The following is a 16,047-nucleotide window of genomic DNA, read 5'->3' as shown; positions in this document are numbered from 1 at the left end:
ACAGTAAAGAAGAGCAGAACAATAGAGAGAATAGAGAGAGAGAGAATAGAGAGAGAACAATAAAACGACAACTATTATTTTTTATTTTATATTTTTGTTTGTGTTTTTTTTTTTTTAACTTTTATAACTGTAACCGGTTCCAGGTTCGGGTCTCTCAAAATGCGATGGCATCTTGGGAGACCCTGTGAAAGTGTGTCCTAGTCTGTGCAATGCTGTACCCTACGCTAATACTGAACTAGTGAATGGTAGCGTTCAAAACATTCACCAATGCAAAGACCAGGATTGACAGGAGGGACAATAATAGCGGGTGTCACGCCTATATCCGCGTTTGCTGCAGACACAACATCTTTTTTGGGGGGTTCGTTGGGTAGGGGTACTCGGGAGGACATAAAAATGCCTCTCATGCAGCCGACTGCATTTGGTTGGGGATGTGAATGGGGGAAGTACGGGCGCTGCAGAAGTGGTGGGTTCCCAATTAGTAGGATTGGCGAATGCAGCAGGAAGGGCATTATGGGCACGACGGGCCTGTGTTTGTCTTTTTGGTGGCAGCGGGACACTATTTGTGCTTGCCACCTCACCAGCTTGAACTGCACTTATGGGACTCGCCACGTCACCAAGTGTTACTGCAGTGCTGGTTTGACTACGACCGGGGTGTACTAGGCCGCTGGCGCTTGCCAGTTCACCAAAACGCTACCAAAAAAACTGTTAGCGATTGCAGGGATCAGGCCTGACTCTGCGAACGCTGCAGTTATGCGTTTAGTGTTTTGTAAGTGACAGTGATCGATCGATACTGCACTTGGGTGGGCTGGGCTGGGCCGGGCGGAGGGGCAAAACGCAGGTGCTAGCAGGTATCTGGGCTGATCCCACTAACACTGCGTTTTTGGGAACCCTAAACTGCTGGGGACGCCAGTATAGATCTGATCGGATCAGATATTGATCAGTTCAGATACTATACCACTAAGGGAGGTGTACGGTGCGTGCGTGGGTGTTAGCGCGACCAGCGCTAACCTGACGCTGCCTGGGGCTGGTGCTTGCCAGTTCACCAAAACGCTACCAAAAAAACTGTTAGCGATCGCAGGGATCAGGCCTGACTCTGCGAACGCTGCAGTTATGCGTTTAGTGTTTTGTAAGTGACAGTGATCGATCGATACTGCACTTGGGTGGGCTGGGCTGGGCCGGGCGGAGGGGCAAAACGCTGGTGCTAGCAGGTATCTGGGCTGATCCCGCTAACACTGCGTTTTTGGGAACCCTAAACTGCTGGGGACGCTAGTATAGATCTGAACGGATCAGATATTGATGCGATCAGATACTATACCACTAAGGGAGGCGTATGCTGCGTGCGTGGGTGTTAGCGGTACTGGCGCTAATCTGACGCTGCCTGGGGCGACGCATATCACCGCCGGGCGATCAGGGGGCTAAACCTTTATTCGGTAATAAACGGCGGGTGCCCTGACACTATAAAAAATAAACGAACTAACCAGCGTCACCCGTACCGGTTATACAGTGATCAGTGGTGAAAGGGTTAACTAGGGGGCAATCAAGGGGTTAAAACATTTATTAGATAGTATATGGGGGTCCATGTCGTTATAAAACGCTGACGGCGAACCTAAATATTTACGTCCCTAACTAGCGTCACCAGCGACACTAATACAGCGATCAGAAAAATGATCGTTTAGCGACACTGGTGACGGGGGGTGATCAAGGGGTTAAAACTTTATTAGGGGGGGTTAGGGGGGTATCCTAGACCTAAAGGGGGCCTAACACTCACTGCCCTAACACTGTAACTGTCACAAACTGACACCAATACAGTAATCAGAAAAAAAAAAAAAAAAACCTGCTTGGTGTCAGTTTGTGACAGGGGGGGGGGATCGGGGGGCGATCGGGGGGGGGATCGGGGTGTTTTGTGTGCCTGGCATGTTCTACTGTGTGTGTGTGTGTGTGTTGGTGCACTCACATACCTGTCTTCTCTCCTCGGGCCGGAACGGAAATAACCGAGCCGAGGAGAGATGACATCATTTTCTCTGCCTCTGTGTACAATACAGAGGCAGGGAAATGATCCCATTGGCTGGGAGCGATCGCGAGGGGGGGGCCACGAATGGATGGCCTCCCCCTCACCACCGATCGCCGGGGGAGATTTGCCGACCGCCGCAGGCACCGGGGGGGGGGTCCGATCGGACCCCCCACCCGCGGGCAGGCAAGGACGTACCTGTAAGTCCTTTTGCCTGCCCGTGCCGCTCTGTCGACGTACATCGTCGTGCGGCGGTCGGCAAGTGGTTTATGCCCCTCAGTACCGTTCTCAACCATTTATGATTGTTGGGGGGATTTCAATTTGGTCATGTCCCCCACTAGAGATAGACAAACTTTGTTTAATGCTACCCCCTCGGGGAAGATTGCATCCCAAGCTAGATCATTCCGTAAATGTATCAGGTCCCATTAACTCTTTGACTCATGGAGGATCAAACATCCCTCTGCTAAGCAATACACATTTTACTCCATGGCCCATAAAATGTATTCCCGTCTAGACCATTTTTTCGTTTCAGCTCCACTCATCCCTTATGTCATTGACTGATATATCCCCTGGTCACGTGGTCTAACCACTAGACCTTATGCTTTCTCAGACCCATGCTAAATCATGCCACTGGCGCCTCAATGAACACCTTCTACAATCTGAGGTCTCACGGAATAAGCTGGCAACGGGTCTCAAAGAATTTTTCCAACTTAATATAGGCTCTGTGTCTGAGTTTTCTACATTGTGGGAGGCCCATAAGGTTGTCTTTCGTGGTGAATGTATAGCAGAAGGTTCACGTCTAAAAAAAGGACAGAAACAGCCTTTTGCAGACCCTTACCACAGCCTTGGCGAAGGCTGAACGGCAGTTTGGCAGTCCCACAGTGCTGAAGCTTCGTAAAGTCACCACCCTCAGAGAACAAATTAAATCTACACAACTCGGAAAGGCAGCTAAATCCCTTCTTTGGTCAAAACAAAAGTTTTATGAGTTCTCTAATAAACCTCACAAGATTCTAGTCAATAAATTACGTCCACGTCCTTTTAACTCCTTCCCAGGCTTCCTTCTCCAAACAGACAAATCCAGAACCCATTGCCCTCAAGAGATTTAAAAAATGTTTGGTAAATTTTATTATAAGCTGTATAATTGTCTGACCCCTGCAAACAATTTTAACTTTACTCAAGAGAAATTTGAGGAGTTCTTCTCTGACCTAAAGCTTCCAAAACTGTCTACACCTGATCTAGCTAGTTTAAACACAGATATAACAGAGGAAGAACTCCTCAGTATAGTCAAAGCTCTCCCATTAAACAAATCACCAGGCCCAGATGGGTTATCATATTTTTACTATAAGACCTTTATAGACATACTGTCACCTCATATGCTGACTCTTTATGATTCCTTACTTAAAGGAAACCTCTTAATCCCCAATTTCCCCACTCTTACATTACTGTTATCCCAAAACCTGGTAAGGATCCTTCAATCCCAGACAATTACAGACCCATAGCCCTTTTAAATTAGGACTATAAAATCTTTACGAAAATCCTTGCATCTAGATTATCCAGAATTATCCCAAAATTAATCAAGAGACCAAGTGGGTTTTGTCCCCGGCAGACATGCTGGGGACAACACCTGCCACACGATAGACCTGATCGATCTCCTTGATAGGTCGTCACGGCAGGCTATTTTAAGTCTTGACGCACAAAAAGCCTTTGACAGGCTGAGTTGGCCTTATATGTTTGCCACCTTGCAGGTATATGGTTTCGGAGGCTCTTTTCTAAAAGCCCTAGAGTCACTGGTCAGCCCTAGAGTCACTGGTCAGGTTCAGATGTCTTCTCTACTGTCGCCTAGCTTCCCCATGACAAACGGAACTCGGCAGGGATGCCCTTTATCGCTGCTACTTTTTATTTTGGGCCTAGAGCCCCTGGCCGAGTCCGTTCGTATACATCCTGACATTCGTGGGGTGGTGATGAGACAGGGGGAATACAAATTGTCACTTTTTGCAGATGATATATTACTGACTATCACAAATCCACTGTTATCGCTTCCATCGCTACACAAATTGCTATCCCTGTTTAGTGACATCTCAGGTTATAAGGTAAACCCCTCTAAAACCGAGGCCCTTCCGATCCATGTCCCCCCCCTTTATTATTCCAACTCAAAGCTTCCTATCCTTATAGGTGGTGCACTGACTCCCTTAAATACCTAGGGGTTCTACTTACTGCATCCTACCCCTCACTCTACTCTGCAAATTACCCCTCTCTGATCCTTGATATCAACAAATCTCTACAAACCTGGGCAAAATTCCCCTTATTACTGGGCAGGATTAACGTTTTAAAAAATTCTATTTTGCTTAGATTATTATATCATTTTGAGACATTGCCTGTTGCAATCCCAACCCCCCAATTTAAAGCACCACAGAGGAGCTTTCTTAGCTTCATTTGGAATAATAGGGCACACTGCATAGCGAGCTTGGTGGTTTTCACAAAAAGATCTAGGGGGGGATTGGAAGCACCGGATGTTGTTAAATATTACTATGCTTCACGTTTGAGAGTCATTGCATCATGGTCCTCCCTTCATGCCCATAACCATTGGACCGCTATTGAGAGGGGAGTATTGTATTCCGTGCACCCATGCTCTCTAATTTGGTCTCCCACTCCCTCTCTGGATCCCATATATAGACGTCAAAGTACTTCTCCAATGAACTTTACTTTGAGTATCTGGCGCAAATGTCTTAAAACTTTTTCACTTATCTCACCCTGTTCTCCCCTAGCGAATGTGCTCTTTAATCCCTCCATACCAAATAGTCAGTCCCTGGGTAGAGTACTCCCGTGGATGGAGGCCTCGTTGTTCCAGCTACGGAACTTGGTACATCCAATCTCACGTAGGTTACACAGTGTCGATACTCTACGTGAGAAATTTGGTATCCCAGCGCACCTCTTCCATTTTTACCTACAGACTACATGTTTTTTCCATTCTCAGTCTCCGCTCTTGACCCTAGATAAACCCACTCCCTTTGAATATCTATGTGCACAAGGTCCCCAACAATTGCATCTAATATCCTCTATAAACCATATCCTCCATGAGTCAACACCTCTCACTGAGAACACCCATCAATATATGAGTAGATGGCCTCATTTAATAGGCAGACCTATTAGTTCCCAAATGTGGGATGGAATCTGGTCCTCCACTTTCAAGTCCTCAAGATGTGTCTTACATAGGGAAACGTCCATCAAGGTACTCATGTTTTGGTATAAGACTCCCAAAGTTATTCACAAATTTGATCCCTCATCTTCGGCAAATTGCTGGCGCTGCAGGTCTGAAATTGGATCTTTATTCCATATCTTCTGGCAATGTTCCATGATACAGCCTTTTTGGCACGAGGTAATGTTGCTAATACATAAGGTGGTGGATGTGTCCCTTCCGCTTGATCCCCTAAATTATCTTTTAGGACTACCCTTTCCTGGTATTACAAAAAAAGATAACATGCTGATTGCATACATCCTCTTAGCAGCCAAAAGGCTCATTCCACTGTGTTGGCTTTCCAGCTCACCTCCCCCTTGGTCTAGGTTTTTACAATTAATGGCTGAGATTTGAGGGATGGAGTATTTGAAAGCCTCTGTGCATGATAGTATCCCCCAGTTTAACAAAATCTGGGATCAATCCGAATTTGGTACACCTCCGCTACCCAGTAAATCTTGAAGTAAGTCACTTTGGCCTATGCTTTATGTACAGATAAATACTTTTCAAATAATTTCTTTGCTTCTCCGTCTGACCTCGAGACACCTATTGTTACATTCTTTGAGTTGCTTTTACCTTTTTGATATGATCTACAGAACACCTCTGTGCTCTGTAAACATGGACATTTGTTGTTTGTATTTTTTACACCTTGCTTGTATCCAGTTACTTGTACACTTTGTATATTTTCTGAAAAACTCTGAATAAAAACTACAAAAAAAAAACAAAAAACATGTATTTGTATGAAATTATTTGGGATTTAAATGATAGTGTGTATATCAGTCTCTTTGTTGAGGCCATGTGGTGATAAAGAACCCATCATATAAATCCAAAAAGTTTCCCTCCTGCAAAGGTGAGCATGCCTCTGGGAATGGCCTCAATGGCAAATACCTCAAGGCATTTAAAGGGATTGTAAAGCTTCATTTTTTTTGTTTGTTTATCTTAAATAACAAACGTCATGCTTACCTCCACTGTGCAGTTCGTTTTGCATAGAGTGGCCCCGGTCCTCCCCTTCTGGGTTCCCTCAGTGGCGCTCCTGGCTCCTTCCCGCATCGACTGGCCACGTCGGAGAAGTGTTCTCCTTGGTGGACACCCATGCGGGGTGGCGCGCTCCCGAGTCCTGCGTCTGTGTCCATTCACAGAATGCAGGACTCGACCCCGCCCCTGGTGCCACGCATTAGATTTGATTGACAACAGCGGGAGCCACGGGCTGTGCTGCTATCAATCTATCCAATCAGGACACAAGACACCAGTTAGAACTGGTATGCTTGTTCCCGGCCGAAGAATGACAGCGTTCAGGTAAATAAAACGGGGGGCTGGGGGGCTTCAGCATGAGAGAAGGTTTTGTTTTTTTACCTTAATGCATAGACTGCATTAAGGTGAAAAGCCATGAGGGTTTACCACCCCTTTAAAGTCTTTGTTATGTCTCTGCAGAAAGTGACGTGGGGCGCTATGCTGGTCACATCCTTTTTTGATGAACCTACGAAGTTCATCAGCTCTTGTTCTTATTGTGCGTATAGTGCATCCCACATATAAAAGATTACATGGACACCATAGAACATAAACAACAAAATCTGAAAATGGTTACCCTTCTTGGTCATAATATTGGAGCAGCCATGAATTATAAATTGACAGGTAAGGCATCCTCTCTTGCAAAATTGGAAGATGCCTAATCTGTGGTTGAAATAGGATCTTAAATCAACCATAGATTTCTTATTAAGGGTGTGCAGTCTGCTTGGGGCTATTTTTTTTTTTTTATTGTGTGGGCCTTTCTAAAAGTGACTTGTGGAATTGTAGGCAATGTGGGAGTTAGACACTGGTCAAGTAATAGGATTTTGTAGTGTTTACAAATTATGTTAGGAATAGATCTATGCTTATTATTATATGTGGACACAAATCTGACAACATTCTTTTCCTGCCTGTTGGCACCTGTCTTTGTTTTTTTTTTTTTGGACGGATCAATATGGGCTTCTTGGACTAACTCTGCAGGGTTAACGTTTTTTTTTTAAATTTCCTCATCAAATTTCCTTGTGCAGTATAATCTTCCACTTTGGAACAATTTCTTCTTAACCTGTTGAATAGTCCTTTCGGATATTCTTCTTCCATATTGAGTGATGACAGCTGTCAAAGTGAAGGTAGGAATTCCTACTTATAGGATTAATATGGTTTCTGGTAAGGATAACCTGTTGATTGTGAAATAAAACTAAGTTCAAAAAGACAAACTCCTTGGGGTCCAACACATGTGTAAAGGATAGGCCCAACATATTGGCATTAAAATGGGCCACAAAGGAAGTGAACACATCCGGGCCACCACTCCAAATGAGCAGGACATTGTACCTGCCATAAAAGACAATGTGCTTGGCAAAGGGATTGTTGGCCCAGATGTGCCCCTCCTCCCAGTAACGCATAGTGAGGTTGGTGTATACTGGGGCGAAATTCACCCCCATAGCCGTACCTCTGCGCTGTAGATAACATTGATCCAGGAAGGTAAAGTAATTATGTGTTAAACAAAATTCAATACTATTTAGCAAAAACTCTGATGGTTTGGAATTCATATCACCATGTTTGGTGAGGATGTATTGTACACGGCTGTTAGACCTACCTCATGGGGTATTGATGTATACAATGATGCAACATCTAATGACTCCCACATGTGTAGGTATCCTTATTTATTATTTTTTATATTTATTAATATCAAGTTTATTCTCATTTTAGTTTCACCAAACCAGTGGGAGTTCTGAGTTTGTTTTTTTCTTTTTTTTTTTTTAGAGATGATGTGGTATTGTAATCACATTTGTAATTTACTCTAAAATTCTTGTATTTATGCCTCTAGCCGATTGAGATTGCAATGGGTAATGAGGGGTTAACAACATCCACAGGCTTGAGATCATTTTTCACTTGTTTTGCCCTCCCACAGGCTTGAAATAATTTTTCACCTGTTTTTATCCTCCCATTGGCTTTAAATAGTGCTTGTTGCCATCCCCACCGTGACTTTTACGAAGCACATGCGTGCAAAACATGTAATTCACGGCTACAGCACAGCTTGTGTTCCACAAGCTGACCACAGACGTCCCTTCCTCTGTCTCCGGCGCAGCACTGACGTCACTCCAGGTGTGTCGGTTGCTCTTGGCTCTTTTCGGCTCCTCCGATTCCCCTCAATTGTGGTATCACCACCGAGTGGTCTGACCCACTGAGCCCTGTGATTTGGCCACATGCATGCAACCTCACACCTTCCCAGTCCGGACATACACGGCCCTCTATCCTCCCATTCCTAGCGGCTTTATCCATCTTGGACCCAGCTATATCACCATCTTTTCCATTCTCTGGGCTCCTTGGGAATGGATTTCCATCCTTTTCAACATGGACATTGACGCCTGCCATGTGATACCAGTGAGCACCCCGGATGTCTGTTCACCCCTCTTCCCCATTTGAGGTCACCTGTGATAACGTTAAATAATTTTTTATCTGTATGACATGACTTGGAAGGACAGCTCACAGCACAAAGTGCATTGGTGCCTGCCAGTGTGGGGGTAACATAGGCGTTTACAGCCTTTTCAACATCTTCTTAGACTTAATCCAAATTTAGTAATAAGTGCTCACTAAAAATAAACAGAATGTACTCTTAAGGTCCCAGTCCAAAAAAGTGTCCTTCCAAAGGATTTATAAAATTTCCAAATCCAATATGGGTCAAGCATGTCTAGTGTTTTCCCCTTTGATGAAGCTTCTCTGTGATGTTTCCCTCTCGTCTGTGAGAAATCACAAAAGAAAAAAATATGATATATGGTGTAGTATGTCTAAATACCAGCAATAAACACCATGCGTTTACATTGTGCTTACATCAAACAAATCTCCATCAGATCCAAATGTGTTTAAATATGTAAAGTGCTGCACAAACTGTTGGCGCTATATAAATTGTATATTATAATAATAATAATAATAATAATAATAATATATGTATCCTTACCCTCATCTAAAATAAAGCCTTTCATAATTTCTCTTTCGTTCATTGGTGGACAGAGCCCCTCCAAATCTTGACCATTGGGTTATATCGCCTCTGCAGGAATAGGACTAGGCAGAACAAAAAACACCTGGCTACTCCCATGGGCTGTCCTCAGTCAGTATATAACCCCCTCCCTGCTTTAGGTATTCAGTTTTTTCTGTCTAGTCAGGAGTAAGGACCTAGCTCCTTGCTGAGATCTCTTGGTGCTAGCAAATTTTACTTTTTGTCTCTTTTTTCCATGCATTTTCTCCTGGGAGATCTGCAATCAACTGCCGGGCTGGGCGAAAGGCTGGATACTCTAGATCCAGTGGTCTCCCCAGTCCAGCCAGCGAGTGCGTACAGACCGTAGCTACGTGCTAGGTTGGCCACGACATAGCCTCAACGGAGGGAGACTGGCCCACAAGTAAAACGTCCCGCAGGGTCGCATACAAACGGGCTCTGGTCCGAGTCACAGCGGTCCCTTGGCCGACAGCCCCCCCACTTCAGTGGCGAGGAGTTCTGTCTGGGGGGTCATCTGCACCATGGATCGGTAAGTGCAGTTCCCCCTTTCCCCCTTTGTCCGATTTGGGGTGGAGGCGGGTACCCTCCAGGGATGGTCGGACCTGCCTGAAGGATCCCTTCTCCCATCCTAAAGTCCCCTGCTTAAACTGGGCTTCCCCCTCTCCCCCCACAGATTGGCTGGAGTCCCAGGGCAGGCAGCAGAGACAAACCTGCCATTTCCCTTCTGGGTGGTGTGTGTCCTGCCCTGGCGGTATGGGGGGGTTCCAGTGCAGAGGGTGCAGCGGAGACCCATAGGTGCATGCCCTGCCGTGTGTGTGCAGTGTGAGGTAGTGTGCAGTTTGGGGGTCCCAGTGCAGAGGGCACAGTGGTGTCCTCTTAAATGTTCATCCAGCCTGGTGGTACAGTACCTTTTTGGAAGGGGGTCCCCTTGCAGAGGGTGCAGCAATGTTAAAGGCGCACATGAATCCTGGCAGCATGTTTCAGCATGTCAAACAGCTGGCGGCCATTTTTGGGTGGTCTGATGACATCACATCTTGATGTGGCTGGTCTCCAGCTGGCAACCATGTTTGTGTAGCCGATGAGGTCATGGCAGCCATTTTCCGTTGGTCTGGCTGGTCTCCAGCTGGCGGCCATGTTTGTGTAGCCGATGATGTCACAGCCGTCATTTTTCGTTAGTCTAGTGAGACACTAGAGACGGCCAGAACCTCATGGAAATGCCAGAGCTCCTCCTCTTCCTCTTCCTCCTCCTTCCTTATGCTTCTCTTCCTGTCAGGGGATATATGAAATGGACACAGACATTGGTGTTGCTGGGTCCGAATCGTGGCGCTCCTCTGTTTGTTTGGTAGGGTGAGTCTTTGTGGGTCCCTGTGTATCTCCCTCTCTGCTGGTACCCTGGTTATTGTGGTGTCTCTTAGTGGTGCCAAAGTTCCTTTGTACTATAGGGTCTTCTTTCTTATGGAGCCTCAGGGTCACATCTCACCCACTGATCCCCTCATGGAGGTGGCAGGTCCCTCGGAACCCCAGCTTCCCATGGTTGTGCTGTACTTGAGGCATTAGTATCCCGGGTGGAAGTAGCGTGTGGGCAAAGACCCGGGAGGAAGCGCCCCCCACCTTCCCCTGCTCAGTCTGTCTCATCTGATTCTGAGCCTGATGCTGCCGGGGATGTGGCCCATCCAGGGGGGTTTAATATCTCGCCCCCTGACCAGGCTGGTAGTGAGGATGAGTCCTCTGCGGTCTCAGCAACGAGTGAAAAAGCGCTGGTGGACGCACTTGTTACTGCAGTGCGGGAGACTCTAAAAATGGGGGATGCGGTTGACAGGGCCACAGACGTGGCTGTGTCCTTTGGTACGCATAAGTCACCTCGCACACCAAGGGTGTTTCCTTATCTGCCTTATTTTGATAGGTTTACCTATAAGGAATGGGAACAACCAAAATCGTCCTGTGTGGTCCCCAAACGTTTCTCAGTACGCTACCCCTTTGAAGGATCACTTTTAAAAAAGTGGACTACCCCACCAGTGGTGGACCCTCCTGTTTCCAGGTTGAATAGAGCAACCATGATCCAAGTAGAGGAATTTCCATCCTTTAAGGACCCGGCTGACAGGAAAGTGGATGCTGTGGCACGCAGCATGTTTACTATGGCTGGGTCGGCATTGCGTCTAGTCTTGGCCTCGGCCCTGGTGTCGCAGACCCTAACTGAATGGGCCAAGCTTTTCCGCCAGGGTCTAGGTAGTGAGCAGGTTCCTGCTGCTTATGTTGATTTAGCGGACCAGTTGGTCCATGGGCTATAGTATATTTGTGGTGCAGCTCCTGTGCTGTCCAAGCTTTCTATTTCAGCGGTGGTGATTAGACGTGTGCTGTGGCTTAAGCACTGGTCAGCAGATCAAGCCTCTTAAGAAAGCTCTCATTGATCTGCCCTTTCAAGGCGACCGCCTGTTTGGGGCTACCCTGGATGATATCAGTAAGGGTGTAACAGGGGGAAAGAGTAACTTCCTGCCTCAATCTAGGAAAGGGAAGGAGCCTCGTCGCAGACGGGGGCCTTCCTTCTCGGCCCATAAAAAATTCTTCCGTGCTCCTGGGACGGCAGATAAAGGAAACAGATCTCTCAAGTCTTCTCCGGGAAGTTCCAAGCAATCTTGGTCTGGTAAGCCTAGGGCAGGCTTCTCCAGATCCACTGGCGAGACTCCTTCTGCCCTCAGAATTTGTCCACTTCGGGGGGGGGGGGGGGGCTGTGTCCTTGTGTGGGTATAACTCCTGTAAAGGCTTGGGTGAACTACCCAAGGTCCCCTCTAGCCCTGTCCAGGAAATTGGGCTACCTGGGTCTGACTCTGGAGTGAATGCTGACCAGGTTAGTAGTTTTTCTTCTCAAACGTCACCCCTTCAGCAGGTTCAATTCAACGGGAAGTTACTGAGGCTCGTGGCAACCTCACAAGTTCCTCTGGTAGACGCCACAGTCATCCTAGTGTCACTGCGGGGCCAACGCCTTCCTCTTCTGCGGTGCCTGCGATGGACCAAGGGCAAAAGTCTTCCGGTGGCCGTAAACATCCCTTGGAAGCTACTTCTAAAAGAGGACCAGTTATACTGAGGGCTGAGCTTCCATCCTGCCTTACAGTAACTGTTTTTGCCATTGAAAGCCAGGTACTGAGAGAGGTCTGTCGGGATCAGTGACCCCTACTATGGTGAAGGCGAGGAATTCGACTTCTAGTAAGATATACCATCGTGCGTGGAAAGCGTACATTTCTTGGTGTGAGTGGATTGGCGTTCCTCCTCGATCCTTTTCTGTGGCTCGGATCTTAGATTTTCTTCAACAGGGCGTTGAGCAGAAGTTGGCTTTGAGCACCATCAAGGCCTTAGCAGTCTTCTTTCAGCGACCTCTAGCCACTCACTCTTTAGTTCATACCTTCATTCAAGGAGTCCGCCCGTACAGTCTCTTTTGCCGCCATGGGATTTAAATTTGGTGCTATCATTTCTCCAGAAACCTCCATTCGAGAATATTCGGGAGATTCCCTTACCTACGTTGTCTCAGAAGGTGGCGTTCCTGGTGGCTATTACCTCGGTCCACAGGGTTTCAGATTTGGTGGCATTATCCTGTCGTAGTCCCTTTTTAGTACTCCATAGGGATGAAGTGGTTCTTCGTCCCTGTCCGTCATTTTTGCCCAAGGTTGCCTCTGACTTCCATTTGAATGAGGACATTGTGTTGCCGTCCTTGTGTCCCAAGCCGGCTCATCCCAAGGAATTTGCTTTGCATACCTTGGATGTGGTTCGTGCCATTCGGGTGTATCTGAGTCCTTCCAGAGGTCAGACTCACTTTTTTTGGTTACACAAGGACCAAGGAAAGGGCTGGCCGCTTCTTCGGCTACCACCTCCAGATGGATCAGACAGACTGTGACTCAGGCTTATTCTATTAAGGGTCGGGTTCCTCCTTTCCCTGTCACGGCACATTCTACTCGGGCGCTTAGTACTTCTTGGGCCTTCCGTCATCAAGCGTCAATATCACAGGTTTGCAAGGCGGCCATTTGGTCGTCAGTGGATACCTTCACTAAATTCTATAAAGTAGATATTTTGGCATCTGTGAATGCTTCTTTTGGCCGCAAGGTTTCCCTCAATAGCATTGTATTAGTGTTTTTGCAGTACATGCAGAAAATAAATGTCTAGGAGCATATAGCATTTTTTTTTTTTTTCTGCTGGAAAAACGCTCTAAAAAAACAATACAAAAACAATTTTTTTTCTGCTCCTAAATGCTGAAGCTCAAAAAATGCTAATAGCCGAAAAGTAATGTGCATGGACACATAGGATAACATAATTTAGCTTCCAGGTGCAGAAAAAAAATGCTAAGGACTTCTAGAAGATTATTAAAACACTAGTGTGCATGGAGCCTTAGGATGTAACATGTTCACTCAAGGATAGATCTTGTAGGTTGCATGGACATAAGCTTACTGGGACCCTACTGACAGGATCTATCAGCAGATGGATTGGGGACAGTGGAAGACAGGGAGGTTAAGGGAAGGCAAAATCAAACAGCCTTTTTACACAATGTAAAGGATTAACCCCTTAGGTGAGTGTAACAACCATGCTTTACTGCATATGCAGACTGATGTTACTGTTGTGGGTTTAGACTTTAACCACTTCAATAGAGGGCACTTTTACCTCCTTCCCGCCCAGACCATTTTTCAGCTTTCAGTGTTCTCACACTTTGACAATTACTCAGTCATGCAACGCTGTACAAAAGTTGTACTGTGGCAGAATGACTCGGCTGGGCAAAATGACGTTATGTAACGTTGCTTTACCCTGTGGCCACTAGGGGCGTGCGCGCCCACAGAGCCGATGCGAGTGCCCGGGGGTCGCGATCACTGCCGGGCTCCCGCGATTGCTCGGGGCACATGGAGAACCGGGATTTGTGTGTGTAGACACAGTTTCCGGTTCTCTGAGGGGAAAAGTGACAGATTGTCTGTTCATACAGAGTATGAACATCGATCTATCTCCTCCCCTACATATTCCACTCCCCCCTTCAGTTAGAACACACAGTAGGGAGCACATTAAACCTTTGAATGCCCCCTAGTGTTAACCCCTTCCCTGCCAGTGACATTTTTACAGTAATCAATGCATTTTTATAGCACTGATCGCTGTAAAAATGCCAATGGTCCCAAAAATATGTCAAAATTGTCCGAGGGTGTCCGCCATAATGCCGCAGTCCCGATAAAAATTGCAGATCAACACCATTACTAGTAAAAAAAAAAAATAATAATAATAAAAATGCCATAAAAGTATCCCCTGTTTCGTAGACACTTTTTGTAGAACTTTTGCGCAAACCAATCGAGATACGCTTATTGCGATTTTTTTTTTTTTTTTTTTTTTTTACAAAAAAAAAATGTAGAAGAATACATATCGGCCTAAACTGAAGAAAAAAAATATTTATATTTTTTGGGGATATTTATTATAGCAAAAAGTAGAAAATATTGCGTTTTTCTTCAAAATTGTCGCTCTATTTTTGTTTATAGTGCAAAAAATAAAAACCGCATAGGTGATCAAATACCACCAAAAGAAAGCTCTATTTGTGGGGAAAAAAAAAGGAAGTCAATTTTGTTTGGGTGCATTGTCGCACGACCGCGCAATTGTCAGTTAGTGACACAATGACAATCGCAAAAAGTGCTCTGGTCAGGAAGGGGGTAAAATCTTCCGTGGCTGAAGCAGTTAATCACCACTGGGTTTTTTTTTTTTTTTAATATATATATTTTACAATACAAGTGAACAAACCGCAAACATTTTGAAAGAAAAAGACACAATTTTAGTTTCTATTATAAAATTTAGCAAATAAGTGATTTTTTTTTTTTTTCTTCAGAAATTTGGACAAAAATGTATACTGCTACATATCTGTAGTAAAAACCCAAATCAGTTAACATTATTTAGCCTGTGTGGCTATGCTACTTATCAATGAAAATTGATTAACCCTGATGATCTCATTTCTTGAGACCCTGAAATGTCAGGACAATACAAATACGCCCCGTGTGACCCCTTTTTGGAAAGTAGCCAGTCCAAGGTAAGAGGCATGTGTTGTTTTTTTTGTTTGTTTTTGTTTCAATAATTTTTATTGAAGATTTAAGTATAAGATTGAACAGTCATTGTCAAAAATCACATTCGAATTGAAATACAATCGTGAAAATGACATAGCAGTAATTAGTCGTTAATCGTGGTTAAAACAATAGTACTATGGCAGGTGTTGAAGGTAAGATAAAGTATGTGATCTATTACCCCCATGTACCCCATATGGGCTCATGCTGTAACATGGGTGATTATGGGACCCTTCATTCCCCTTGGTGTAAAGATGTTTCAAAAAGTAAATTATTTAACAACTTAGAATAACATTAACAGTTCTTACCAAAGGATGGGAATAATACAAAAGTGCAGATTGTAAAACTTTCAAGTGTGAAGTTGTGAATGGACCGGTACATGTCTAGAGTACTTGTAGAACTTGAGTGTACTTATGAGAGCATTTGTACTCGTAATTAACTGTATGTAACGTTTAATAGAGAGATTAGTAAATAAGGTAGTTGAAACTAAAATAAAAGGGGGGGGGGAGGAAGAAAGAGTAGGGGAGGGAGGTAGAGAGCAGTGCAATATACTCAGTAAGTGGAGCAATGCGGATTGAGTATGTGTTAGTAATATCAGAAAATTATCAAGTAAGTTTTTGTGAGTACCAATTTGACCAGGGGTACCATAGATTGTGGATTTTTGAATATGAGGGTTTTCCCTTTGACATAATTGATTCATACGCGTAATGGGAGTGAACCAGTGTTATGACTTCTGTCAGCGTTG

The 16,047-nt window shown here is 45.2% G+C and overlaps 1 protein-coding gene across 4 annotated transcripts in view; it reads left to right on the top strand.

The window, feature by feature from the left end:
* CRIM1 (cysteine rich transmembrane BMP regulator 1) overlaps positions 1 to 16,047 on the top strand; it is a 1,688,666-nt gene that overhangs the window by 738,525 nt on the left and 934,094 nt on the right. The gene's annotated exons all lie outside the window — the stretch shown is intronic.

This window comes from Aquarana catesbeiana, linkage group LG04, assembly GCF_042186555.1.
Source record: "Aquarana catesbeiana isolate 2022-GZ linkage group LG04, ASM4218655v1, whole genome shotgun sequence".
Lineage (NCBI taxonomy): Eukaryota > Metazoa > Chordata > Amphibia > Anura > Ranidae > Aquarana > Aquarana catesbeiana.
Note: the sequence above shows the minus strand (reverse complement) of the source record. Positions and strands in the feature narration are given on the sequence as shown.